This window comes from Python bivittatus, unplaced genomic scaffold (genome assembly GCF_059951505.1).
Source record: "Python bivittatus isolate LINGU-HERP-01145 unplaced genomic scaffold, Pbiv_v1 ctg000020_np1212, whole genome shotgun sequence".
NCBI classification, from domain to species: domain Eukaryota; kingdom Metazoa; phylum Chordata; class Lepidosauria; order Squamata; family Pythonidae; genus Python; species Python bivittatus.
This window is the reverse complement of record NW_028277030.1, coordinates 95714423-95727092: the sequence shown is the minus strand read 5'-3', so window position 1 is coordinate 95727092 and position 12670 is coordinate 95714423.

Genomic DNA, 12670 nt, shown 5'->3' with positions numbered 1-12670 from the left:
CCTTATTTTCACAAATCAGTAAAAGCTTGTCCTCTTGATTTAATAGACTGTAGAACTCTTTAGTTCAGTATAACAAATTAATGGTCTTTTATCATTTTTATAGTGTCAAATCTAAAATGCAATATATTATTATTAATTGCCTTTTCTTTAAATAAAATGCAATTTTTCAAAGTCAGGGTAGCAATAAAATATTCTTCTAATGTCTGTACTTAGTGCTTTGTAGAAACTGAGGTGCAAATGGACTGAGATCTTTTAACACGCAAATTATTTCATTAAGACAGATTAGTATATTGCTATGTACTTGCTAATCTAGCTAATTTTAGAGCCAAATTAATACTTTTTATAATTATAATTGCTTATTTTTCCACCCAAGATTTTGAAAGAATTAAGAGATTATATTGAGTTTTTATATCCGACCTTTCAGCATGCTTAGCTAAAACATTTCTGTAAGTAGAGTGTCTTTCTTTGATGGTAGGATTCTACAAGATTTGAAGTTCTGAATATGATTTGATGGACAATGATTTGAAGTAGTCCCACAATCCATAGCTAATGACAGGAAATTATGGGAGGTATAGGCCAACAAAAGTTGAAGATCCAAGGTTTGAAAACCAGCATTAAATATGTGAGCTGCCAGTCCCTGGTTCAAAACTCATCTGGATGAATTGGGAATCACAGGATGTGGTGGTGGTGGTGATATAGTTAAACAGCAATATCAATCAACCATGAGATTTATCAAAAGAAAAGTCCTCCTTGTTAAGCTTGATTCCCAGTGAGTGTGTCTATGCACTTTTCTTAGCAACATTACAGCAGTGTCTTCTGGAATTTTTTTTTTTTTTTGACGCCCCTGTCTAACCCACAGCCCTGGAATTTCCAGGTGATCCCCCATCCAAGTGCCAATCAGGGCTGTCCCTGCTTAGCTTCTAAGATAGAAGGTTCCCAGGTTTATATAGGCACCCAAAAGATTATAAAAAAGCTGCTTCTTTAAGATGATCATTCCATAACTGGCACAAAATCACTGAAAAAATCGTTTCCTTTATGAGAATATAACTCAGTTCTGGTATTCATTCATATAATTGGTACCAAAAAAAAAAAAAAAAAGTGGGTCAGGGGAGTAGTATACACATCTCTCAAGGAGTTAACACTGGAGCAAGGAAGAAGCTGGCTTTGGCCAGGTAGTTCAGTGATTCAGACAATGGCCAGGACTGTGTCTTTAGTACTTCTGAGAACCAGAAAAACAGGTTTCTTCTCAGTCCAATAACAGCAAGGTGGCTTTACCCATTTTAAACAGCACAGTAGTAAGTTGGTTTTTACAGCAGGCTTATCACTGACATTATGTACACTTGTATTTTTCAGCCATGCTGGTGTTACCTAAGTGACTTACAATCAGTTTGGCTTCCTTTCTGCAATATATGGAAGAAATACCTAACTGCTTCTCAGTTCAGTAACAGCAAGATGGCTCTACCCATTTTGAAATAGCACAGTAGTAAGTTGGTTTTTACAGCAGGCTTATTGTTGACAATATGTACACTTGTATTTTTCAGCCAAGCTGGTGTTACCTAAGTGGTTTGCAATCAGTTTGGCTTCCTTTCTGCAATATATGGAAGAAATACCTAACTGCTCTACGTAAGTAGATTGCAAGTGTGCTGCACTCTGAACACTCCAAAGTGTTTCAGAAATCTGACATATTATTAGAAATATCTTCACAGATGTCCGCTTCCCTCTTAGTATAAACTTGGCTGACCCAGATTTCAGCTGAGTGCAATTTAAGATGGAGACCTGTTCATACACATTTTCCAGTTTCTTGACAACCATATGCAAAATGCTAACCACTGTACTGGACTGTCCCTCCTGAAGCAGCCAATTTTGCTGAAATTAGGCACAAAGTTTTGGATGCCTGGGAATGCTGTATTGCATTTTCTGGAGTTCTGTAGAAGGGGGAAGTGTGTATTCTCTCTATGCAGAGGTATCCAAGTCTCTCTTTTTCATCAGATGCTGTGAGGCTGTAGCAGTCCTGAACTGTTGTCTGGATTCAACAATAGCCTGGATGAAAGCCAATAAACAGAGACTCAGTTTAATTTCTGGGTTCCATTATTCTGTGGTTCTTTTGCTTGATTAATAAATTGTTTCTCTGCTTTAAGTGGGGTCACATCACCCCCAAGAAAAATTAGCTTTGTCCCTTGAGAGTGGTTATTGATCCACCTTGCTGGCCTCTTGATGTCCAATTGGTATATGTGCCTATTATTATTATTATTATTATTATTATTATTATTATTATTATTCCAATAACTGAACTTTTCTGGGAAGATTACAATGTACTTAAAGGATTAAATCTTATACAAATATTTTAAAATGCCATTAATAAGTGGCATGGGAAACTTAACTTCCATTGCTCTAGTGCAGAATGAACCTTTAAAATAAAACAGAACAGAAAACTGTCAGTTGTAACTTCTGTCTAGAAAAGATCAATGCATTAATAAGATCCAGCCATTTAAAAATCTTTGAAAGGGCTATGTTTAAAGATAGCTGAAAACTCCAGTTAGGACAGTGCAGAACAGCAAGACTGTTCAGTAAGGCTGGTCATTTCGAACCCATCAACTGGTTCACTGACACTGCCGGTGTCAGTGAATCAAAGTGATATTTAGTTGAGTTGATCTTTAAAGCCCTTAAAGACTTAGGATCAACCAAAGATCCACCTAGTCCCCTCATCTACAGAAGTTCTTTTGTGGTTAACACCATCCACATGACACAAAAGGTACTTAGTAGAGAAAAAGCCTTTCCTATCTGCAGAAGGTTTGATGTTGGAACACCAAGCTGAGATTTTCCTCTTCCTGCAAGTGTTCAGTCTTTAAGAGCTCTATCAGTTTTCATTGCTGGTTTTCTTTTTCTTTCTTTTTTGAAAAAATATATTGGCTCTATTACTGTCTAGTTTTATGGTTATTATAGTTTTTTTCTACTTTATGCCTGTGAACTGCTGTATGGTTTTTGCCACTCAGGCAAAATAAAAATACATAAACAAACAGAAGAATAGACGGGTACGAATGAACATTCAGTGTGCTTTTGATTAGGAGACAATGAGTAAGTAAAAAATAAATTTAAAAAATGTATAGCCAGTTTATACTCCTGTCAAGAAAGTATAATCTTAAACAACCATCACCACAGAAACACTGCTAGTCTTAAGATAACATTTTAACTACCCTTGAAATTCCTTAGATGTTTTGCTAGAACAGAAGTTTGCAAATCTGCTTTAGATTTTGCTACAGGAGGATTTTGGTGGCAATGTAACAACAAATACAGACTCCCTTAGAGAAATCTCTCTGAGGAATTTCATTTTTTAAAAATACTTATCATTCCTTAAAATTCCTCTTGCATTTTGCCCAAGGAGAAACCTCCACAATGGTTTGTAATTTCACTTTACACATTTTTTGGGGTGTGTGTGTGTGTGTGACAGTTCTAAGCAAACTATTTATTATGAATTGAATTTCTAAATTGGTAAGCTTTGGGGGTATTAGTACTGCCAAATTCGTAGGTCCCCCTTCCCATCTGGTATAAAATGCTGCTGTGCTATGCTAACCTTGAAAACGTTTCTAATATTTATGGATGTAAATAATATGACAGTATTGTTAATGTTTGCAAAGGTGCACAGTGTTGTCACAGTTAATATTTGAACAATATGAAGGAATGATAGGATTGCTTGAACAGTTGTACCAATTAGTGCCGTTTTGATCAATGCTTTGTGAGTATCAGTGCCAACTGCAGTCTTATTATCCACAGTTCTTCCATGCTACACCACACATCACTGCACGTGCCCTAGCCTTTAAGCAAGTAACTGCCAGTAATTGTACATCTATCCTATTTCCTCTCTACTCAATTCTCTACCACCATATTGTGGTTTTAGTTATTAACTTGACTTATTCAAAAATACACACTCCAGTTTCCTCCTCCAAAAAGCAGTTGTTCCCAACAGCTTTAAAAATATAGAAATGGGTATTAAAGCATAGGGGTCCACCCAATGTTACATAAGCAAACATGCTCAGATAGCAAATGGTTTTCAAAGATGAGCCATGTAGAATACACTGAAGAATTTGACAAAATATTTTGATTGAACCGGGAATGGAGCACCTGAGGCACCAGGCCTACCTGATTAAAAGGACTTCTCACCATAGATGCCAGATGATCATCTAATAACGATGCTTGGACCTTCCTTGAATATTTTCTGGCTACATACCCATTTTTGTAAGTACAACAGAACAGTTTGATACCCTGGACAGTAAACCTCCTTACCAACAGCACCTATATTTTGCTTGGATTTAATTTCAATAGTTTATCCTGATTAAACCCAAACTGATTCCAGACACCAATTTACAACCTCCCTTTACAAGGGATTCAACAAAATGCAGAAATAAAGGGTCAAGTATCTTCAGCATCTCTGACAATGGTTAACATCGTCTGGACTGTTGCTAAGAGAACATCCATGTGGTCATCAAAAGTTGAGTTTGAAGGAGAGTTTACTCTTATCATCAGCTTGCTGGTGAAAACATAATCTCCAATACAGGATTGCATTTTATAACAGATTTTGAAAATACAGGGACAGCTATACTTTCAAGATTTACCATATTAGTAAAAAAAAAAAAAAAAAATCACAGTCAGATTCTGTACCATTTACTTGCAAAATATTCATGGAACTGAATAGCCTTTGCACACTGAAGCATTCTACCCAAAAATGAAATCTCTGGCTCAAGTGCTATTGCATAATTATATAAAACAATGTAATCCAAAGATGCTTTCTTTAGCAGAAAATTAGTTGATGCCACCTTTAGGTAGGGTGGAACAGAATACTGAATAAAGAACAATTGACTATACTATGATTTGGAGATGTTGAAAGTACTTCTGACCATTCTAAGAGAGTTCTGAATGATTTCATTTTTGTTTTTGTAATAGTTAAGTCTTGCAGGGTACAAGATTTTTCTCTCCATTGATCTTTTTTTTTTTTTTGGCATATGTTTCTTCATGAAAAAATATATTTAGTATTGAACTCAGAAGAGGTAAGCCTGGAAAATCTTCTTCCCTCCTCCCATACTTTTAATAAGTTGCTTCTGATAGTATACTCCTAATACCTGTAACACTTCTTTTCATATCAGTCCAAAGATATTTATGTAGGTCTCCTATAAATCCTACTTCTTTCATAGATGCAATTTAGCCATATGACCCAATAATCCAGAAAGTAATCCAGGTCGAACAGCTAGCCTGAGAGTACAACTTCTCATCTAATATTCTCACTTCCCACATTTCTCTTACGTCTTTTAAAATCTTTCTATCTTTTACATCTTAAAATTAATCCTCGGTCCTTTATTTACCTAGATGAAATTTCTTATCTGTTTTTGCTACTCATTCACCATCTTTTCCCAATGATGTTACTGCTATCATTTGGAAGTTAAAATGTTGGAAAACTGGAAAAATGTTGGAAAACTGGAAAAATGTTCATTTTTTCTGTCAAGATTCTTCCTAACCAAGTTATGTTTTTTCCATTTAATCTCCACCATTATGCTCCTCCAAATTTGCAAGTAATTACTTTTGTATAAATCCTTATTATTTTAGCTTACATTCCTAAATATTTAATTGGTTTAACACTAATGTTAAACCTTGTTGTTTGTCCAAAGTATTGTTCCTCTTCAAATAAATTCCATGTAATCATCTGTATTTTATTCTTGTTAATTTGATACCCTAATACCATTCTGAATTGTTGTATAGATTCCATTATCAATTCTAGATAATCCCCTGGATGAGTAACTATAAGTACAACATGATTAGCACAATTGACTATTTTTACAGCTAAATCAGATTGTTTACTGGCCTGGGGATGGAGCATGCGTGGAGCTGATTTCACTGTCTAAGAATTTTGTGCACATGTAGAAACTGAGAAGAATTTCTAATCATTGGACAAACTACTGCAGAAGATAAATAATTGGACCTGCTACTATTAAATCTATTGGAAAAATTATAGTAGTTTTTATCCACAAAATCTCTTACAAATTGGTCTTCGAAGCAGGCCATTTCAGACTGTATTTTTTGGGCTATTATTTCTATTTATGTTGGTGCAAGACACGCATATACATTTATTAATGCATCATTTCTTTCACATTTTCATTCTCTTAACAAGAATAACTTCATATTTTAATACTAATAGAGAAAGATATATACTGTAGCTCATCTTAAATACTGTTTAAATGCTGTAAAACCCAGCTGCTACTAACACTTTATATTCCAGGGTGCATTCAATTTGTATAGGTCACAGAAGAGACATTAAGTCCATTTTCCATATAAATTGCTGAAGTGTAAGTGAGTGATACTATTATTTTCCTATCTCATGTGTCAGCTTTCTGTTTGTTTTGATGCATTGAGGTATCAGCCATTGCTAGAGAGAGGCAGGCTAGATTAAAGATATAGGTAGCCATTTCCGAATTCTCATGAGATCATCTTTGTGATTCTTTTGCCATTGGGTTGCATTCAGAAGAAGATTTCACGTGAACTGATAAAGAAAGGAAACTAGCATATAGCATATAGTAACTCATTCTGTCAGGGATTTGGCATGGCACTCAAAAGAAACCAATTATGATTTATGTCAATACAGCACAGATAATATCCTATTGATTGACTGCCAGAGCTTTGAAAAAATAATGAGGTAGGCTTGGAGCCAGGCTTTCGTGGGCTGCAGTGGCCTTTGATTCCCTTCTCCATGCCCTTGACAAAGGTCCCCTGAAACTTGTAAATAATTTGTGCTGATGAATGGTTGTGTCAAATATGTAAAATCAAATAAACAGCAGTAGCTGTTCTCATTTTCTGTGTTCTGGTTCTCTTTGCTTTAATGATCAGGCTCATTTAGCATGTGCTTTGACTTTGAAGACTAGGCCCAATGACCACTGTTTCAAAGTTGGTTTGCACCAAGGGAGATTGCACAGTGCCGCTGGTCAGAAGAACTTCCTCAAAGAAGTTCATTGCAGCCTTTTGAACCGACAGCTATTACAGTCTAGCAAAAGCAAGCAAACAAACAAACCCCACCTTTAATTATGCACCTGTAATATTTTGAGCAGGTAGCTGAAACCAGAAGGCCCAAATGTTCCCTCTGCCCATAGTGCCTAAAGATTCCTGAATGAAGAGTTACTGCAGTATCTAGATGAATAACGTCAGAGACACAAAACTTCAGCAGATCACATAAAAACAAATGATCAGAAAACTGCTGATTTGTATTTTCATGTCAAAATAATGAATTTTTCAGTTACTTCTTTTCACTTGACTGGATAATGGGAAAGTGAAATTGCTACCCTTCTGAGTTACTTCCTCTGAATCTTTCCTGTGAATGTTAAATGGATCCAGAGGGAGAGGGAGAGAGAAAAGAATTGTTTCAAGTATAGAAACTTGAAAATGCAAAAGCCCCTATGTAAAATTAGAGTGAGCACAATTTTGGAAGTTCTGAGGCTTGCAGCCTTCTGAAAAAGTTCTGGAATGGCAGAGAAGCCATCAAGCTAAGATTAAACATGGCAGGCTTCACAGCACTATGTGGCATGACAGTTTGTTCTTCTAGACCAGTATTTCGCAACCTTGTCAACTTTAAGATGTGTGGACTTCATGCTGGCTGGGGAATTTTGGGAATTGAAGTTTACACATCTTAAAGTTGACAAGGTTGAGAAGCACTGGTCTAGACAATCACCTATTCCAACTTCAAAGCACTTCCAATCCAACCTGACCCCAAAGTGTCTTTTTCTGAGTTTGTCCTCACAAGCAGATCCCAAATGCAGCCAGAGTTTAATCTCCTGGGTGGCCACAGAAGTACTACCTAAGCCATAACCAGAAGCTAACTCATAGTCAGATGCACCTGAGTGGGAGAGAGGTGGGGTTGAAATATATGGCCAAGAGGGTTGAGATCCCTCCCATCACTCACCAAAGTTGTGCCCTTCCTCTGTCCATTCACTACAGTGTTCTTGTCTATTTGATTTAATAAGCTGTAACTAATTCAGCATTAGAATGTAATTATGGCATCCTTATTGATAAACATGTATTTTAAAGCAGAAGCTGCATCATATTGCTGATCTAGGAGCAACATATGGTGATCGTATCCATTCAGCCCTGAAAGACTTCTTCTCTATGACTTTGTTTATTCTAAAACAAACAGTGGTTAGGCTACAACACATGGTGGTTAAGGATATCCATTGTCTCTTCTCACTTTTTCTGACACCCTCTTCTCTCTCTCCACCAAACATCAAATTTCAGGGAAGAGACAAATAGATGATCCAACTGAATACTTGTGGAAGGGCTCTGAAATTAGGCTGCAGGCCAAATGAAATTAGTCTAAAGGTGACATACAGTTTGCCCTTATCAGCCAACATTATGATAAGATATTAATGTGTCATAATAAAATTGTAAAAGAAAAAGAATTAGAGATGGAAAAGAAGTAAATAATGAAATTACATATATACTTTATTTGCCAAACATCAAGAATTTGCAGTGAGATTCCCATGGGGATATAATAGGTTATGTCCATCATAATTCTTTCATTTAGTTTTGCCCCATTAAGAATTCCTATGGAGTCTATAAAGGAACAAATTTGTCTCAGGGCAAAACAAGTGAGTCTACAATAGAAATACAAGAGCAAACTGGTGCTTATACCAAAAAAAGTTGATTTTATCAATCAATTTTATTTTTATTTTATCAATCAAGAGCTTTAAAATCTCAAGGAGATGGTTTCTTGATTTAATATTTGAAGTATTCAAAAGCCAGCCTTCACTGTCTACTATCCAACCTCCATTTCCCAATGACAAAACTCCCTTGCACTTTTGAGTATGGGTGAAGTTATAGCTGCTGAAAGATGAAGGTTGGACTATCTGTCCAGAAGGATATCTTGCTTGTAACATCACTTGGTGCTGGAGAATCATGACGCCAGGAATTCTACCTCATCAAACTTTGGGCTGGAGGTGGAGGGAGGAGAGGTAATAAGTAACTGTGCCCCACTTACCCTCTTGTCACTGTCATGCCTCTTATAGTGAAGTAGAGGAGGAGGACAAGGAGGAAGAGGAGTGGCCTAGTCAAAAAAAGTCATCTATCTTTGATCTAAAAGAACCAGGTAGCAGGTAATGGGAAACAGCCCTCTCCCTTAGAACCTAGGAGCTACTGCTGATTTAGGTAGACAGCACTGGACAATTTCCCAATAGCAGTGGGACATTCTCAGTAATTGGAAATTCTAAATTATAACAGTTATGTTGTATGTAGTCATAAATGCAACTGAAAGTTGGTTAAAATGGAAAATAATCCATTAAGAACAAGAATCTTTTTGATGAATTACATTATAATTATTGAACAAATGTATTAATAAATTTTAGGGTTCTGGAATGGATTATTCAGCATGCTATGAAGAGACATTCAGTAGTCCTAAATCCTACCTATTTCATGGATTTTTTTTTTTTTTACCGTTCTTTAAGGCTGTGCTGTTAAGGTAATTCTGATTTTCAATACATTAAGGCTAATAGAGTATTGCTGGCAACTGGAATTTCCCAAAGTGTGTACACATAATAGACACAGTCATGGGGGCAGATAAAATATTTTTATAAGTATGTACTAAGCTTTATTGTATCCTTTTAGAAAAAGAAAATTCATGAGTGAAATAGGCCTTAAGTTAGTGATGGTACCTTATGCAATTCTGGTAGACTACTGTACTGTGTTTTGCAAATAGGACTCAACATTTAAAAGGCATTTTGCTTTACAAACTGAATTTCTTAGAAACAGTTTGGCTGCATTAAGTTTGGTAGCATTCCCTATGCTGGAACATAGTACCAAAGGAACTGCAGCTTACATATTGCACACATATTCCACCAAAATACAAGAAAGAGGTCATCTTAGGAATTACCTTACTTTATTTTAACATCTCTCGAAAACAGATTTCCCAATGAGTGAAAAGAACCCCCCCCTTTTTTGCCATACTTTAATCACAAACACACATCAGTTGAAACTGACTCAATAGCCTAAACGACATCAGCCTTAGTTCAGCACTCTCTTATTAGTAAAGATGTGAAGAAAGAGTCCAGTCAGAAAGAATACATTTGAAATTGACTGAAAAAAAGAAGTGCTATTTCAAAATTGTTTGTTTGAGGGTTGAATCTATACCAGAAGACAGGTTTAAGGAGCAGACACTCTCCCTGCCCCCCCACCCCAAAAAGATGTGATGACGTGCAGGGCAATTAATCTGGAGGACAGGAGAAAGCAGCAGTGTCAAAATCGCCTAGTTCTACTCTCAAGATGCTATTGCAGCTTGTACTTTTATGGTAAATAATTGGGATGCATTTATCAATAACCTGTCGAGGGAAACGTAAGACATACTCAAGCTATTACTCTGGATGACAGAAAGATACTGGACACTGGAAGATTTTGATTTTTTCTTTCTTTTTTTTTAAGAGAGACTCAAAACTTACAAGAGAAGTTTATCACTGGTTTTATTTGTCAATATGTGGATGTCTGTGACTGCCTTAGAGGCTTATTTTTTGGCAACATTTCAATGAGAGAGACCAGGTCTATTGGTTTTTATGTCAAAAACAGATTTAATTCAAATATGCATATATAGAAAGTGGAAAAAACCCTTAAAGCATTACAAGTAATTGAGAGGTTGCATCTAGGTGGGAATTTCTCCAACTGTGGTTCTGTTCTAAGGAGTGGTGAGAAGAAGGGTCTACTTGAACCTCCCATCTCATTTAATTTATTTACATTTTTTTCTTCATCACATTTCACTCCTGGTTTCAAAATAATGTAATAGATAAAACACACACACACACACAACTAGTTTGGCAATAAAATAACATGCTGAACATACAACGCTGGTTGTGCAAGTAGAATCAGGTAGTCCTTTTATTACCTGCTAGTACTGCACAGCATAGCTGATTTTGTTTATTTATTTATTTAAATTCATTGGCCACCCAACTCCATTGGACTCTGGGCAGCGTACAAAGCTAAAAACAGCTAAAAACATTAAATCAGACAGACAGCCCAGACTAAAATGACTACAGCCCAGACTAAAACAACAACAAAATCAACAAAATAACCAGGGGCCTTAAAGAAATCATAAACATCAACCCCAGGCCCAAGATCAAAGCCAGGTTTTCAAAGCTTTCCAGAACCCCAGGAGGTTGGGCTCTGTCCTTATCTCGGGGGGGGGGGGGTGCTGCTCCAGAGGATGAGGGCCGCAACAGAGGCTTCCTTGGTCCTGCAAGATGACAGTGGTTAATGGGAGGGGACCTGGAGTGCACCCACTCTGCTGGAACATATTGGGCAGGCAGAAACGATTGGATGAAGATAGGATGATGTCAGATGGGTCAGGCCAAAGAGCGAAGTACAAAGCATTATGTTAGCTGAAGTGTTTGACTAGATGTGTTTGGAAGACCACAAGCATGGTATGGGAGCAGCATTACTCTCCCCCTAGTGCTCAGATATAAGCCTTGAGAGGAATTCTGTATTATTAGAATAACACTGAGATCAGTATCCACTAAATTCTTGCAGTGGAGGGGAAACACCAGCCTTCTTGGGAATGAGCTTCATTATCAGGGAGTATTTTCATACTCAGCGCCCTGAAAAGCTATGAGGGAGAGGAAAAGGAAGGCAGGAAGGTGCTACCAGACAAGCTGATGACTGAGAGAAAGCAAAAGGCAGAAGAAAGTCTGCTGCTGGACTTCTGTATTCAGGCCTGTAAAACTTCCTCAACCTTTCAAAGAGGCCTTGATTCCCTTGATGGAGAAATGATCCATTGCCTCAGTCAGGACAGCCAGCTGGGAAGCAAAAGAGCTAGATGCGGACAGAAAATCACTGCCAAAACCTCTTCAGCTGATGGTAGCATTCCAAACTTCCCTATTGCCATACGGCTTATCTTTTTAGTTAGGGATGATTATTTGATTTAATAATGTGACAGACTGAAGCTTCAAAGGCAACTGTATTTTTTACAGCCCTGTCCCTAAGACCTTAAAGAGGCATGGGTGAATGAATTAATCCATCTTCCTACTCCTTTGGTGTATCCAGCATTTGCTTCTGACACTTGTAAATACTGATCTGTTCCTCACTGCCACAACCCCCTTTAAAATGTTTAATACCATCCAGGTTAGTGATAAAAACGATGTGCAAATGCAAAACAGTGTTGTGCATTTCCATTTGACTATGTGCTATGTGCTATGTAAAGATGGGCCTGCTATTTTTATCCTGAATCTCTCATCCTTGGAACTGCCAATGAAATAAAAGAGTTGTGTGTGCACAGCCATGTGCCTGGAAAAATGTTTGAAGCCACCATGCAGAGTGCAGGGACCTCAGTGCTTCCAGAAAAGGTGCTTTGTGAAGCACTCCTTAAAATGCTTTGCATAACCAGATTATAGAGTTGCACCAAAAATATGGAGCACAGTCTAATGTCTGGGTGATAGCTGGTTCAACAGGAGGAGAATCTAGGGAACTTTTTTTTATACAAATCAAAATCTTACCCTTTCTCAATGTCTAAACAGAAATCAAAGGAAAACCATTATGAAACGACATTCAGTTTCTCTTGCTCTTCAGAGGGCGGCAAGCTTCTTGAGTCATCGGGCAAACAAAATACGTAAAACTTACACCTGTGATGTCTCCATGACCTATGGATTCCCTTGAGCTGAGCTTGAAT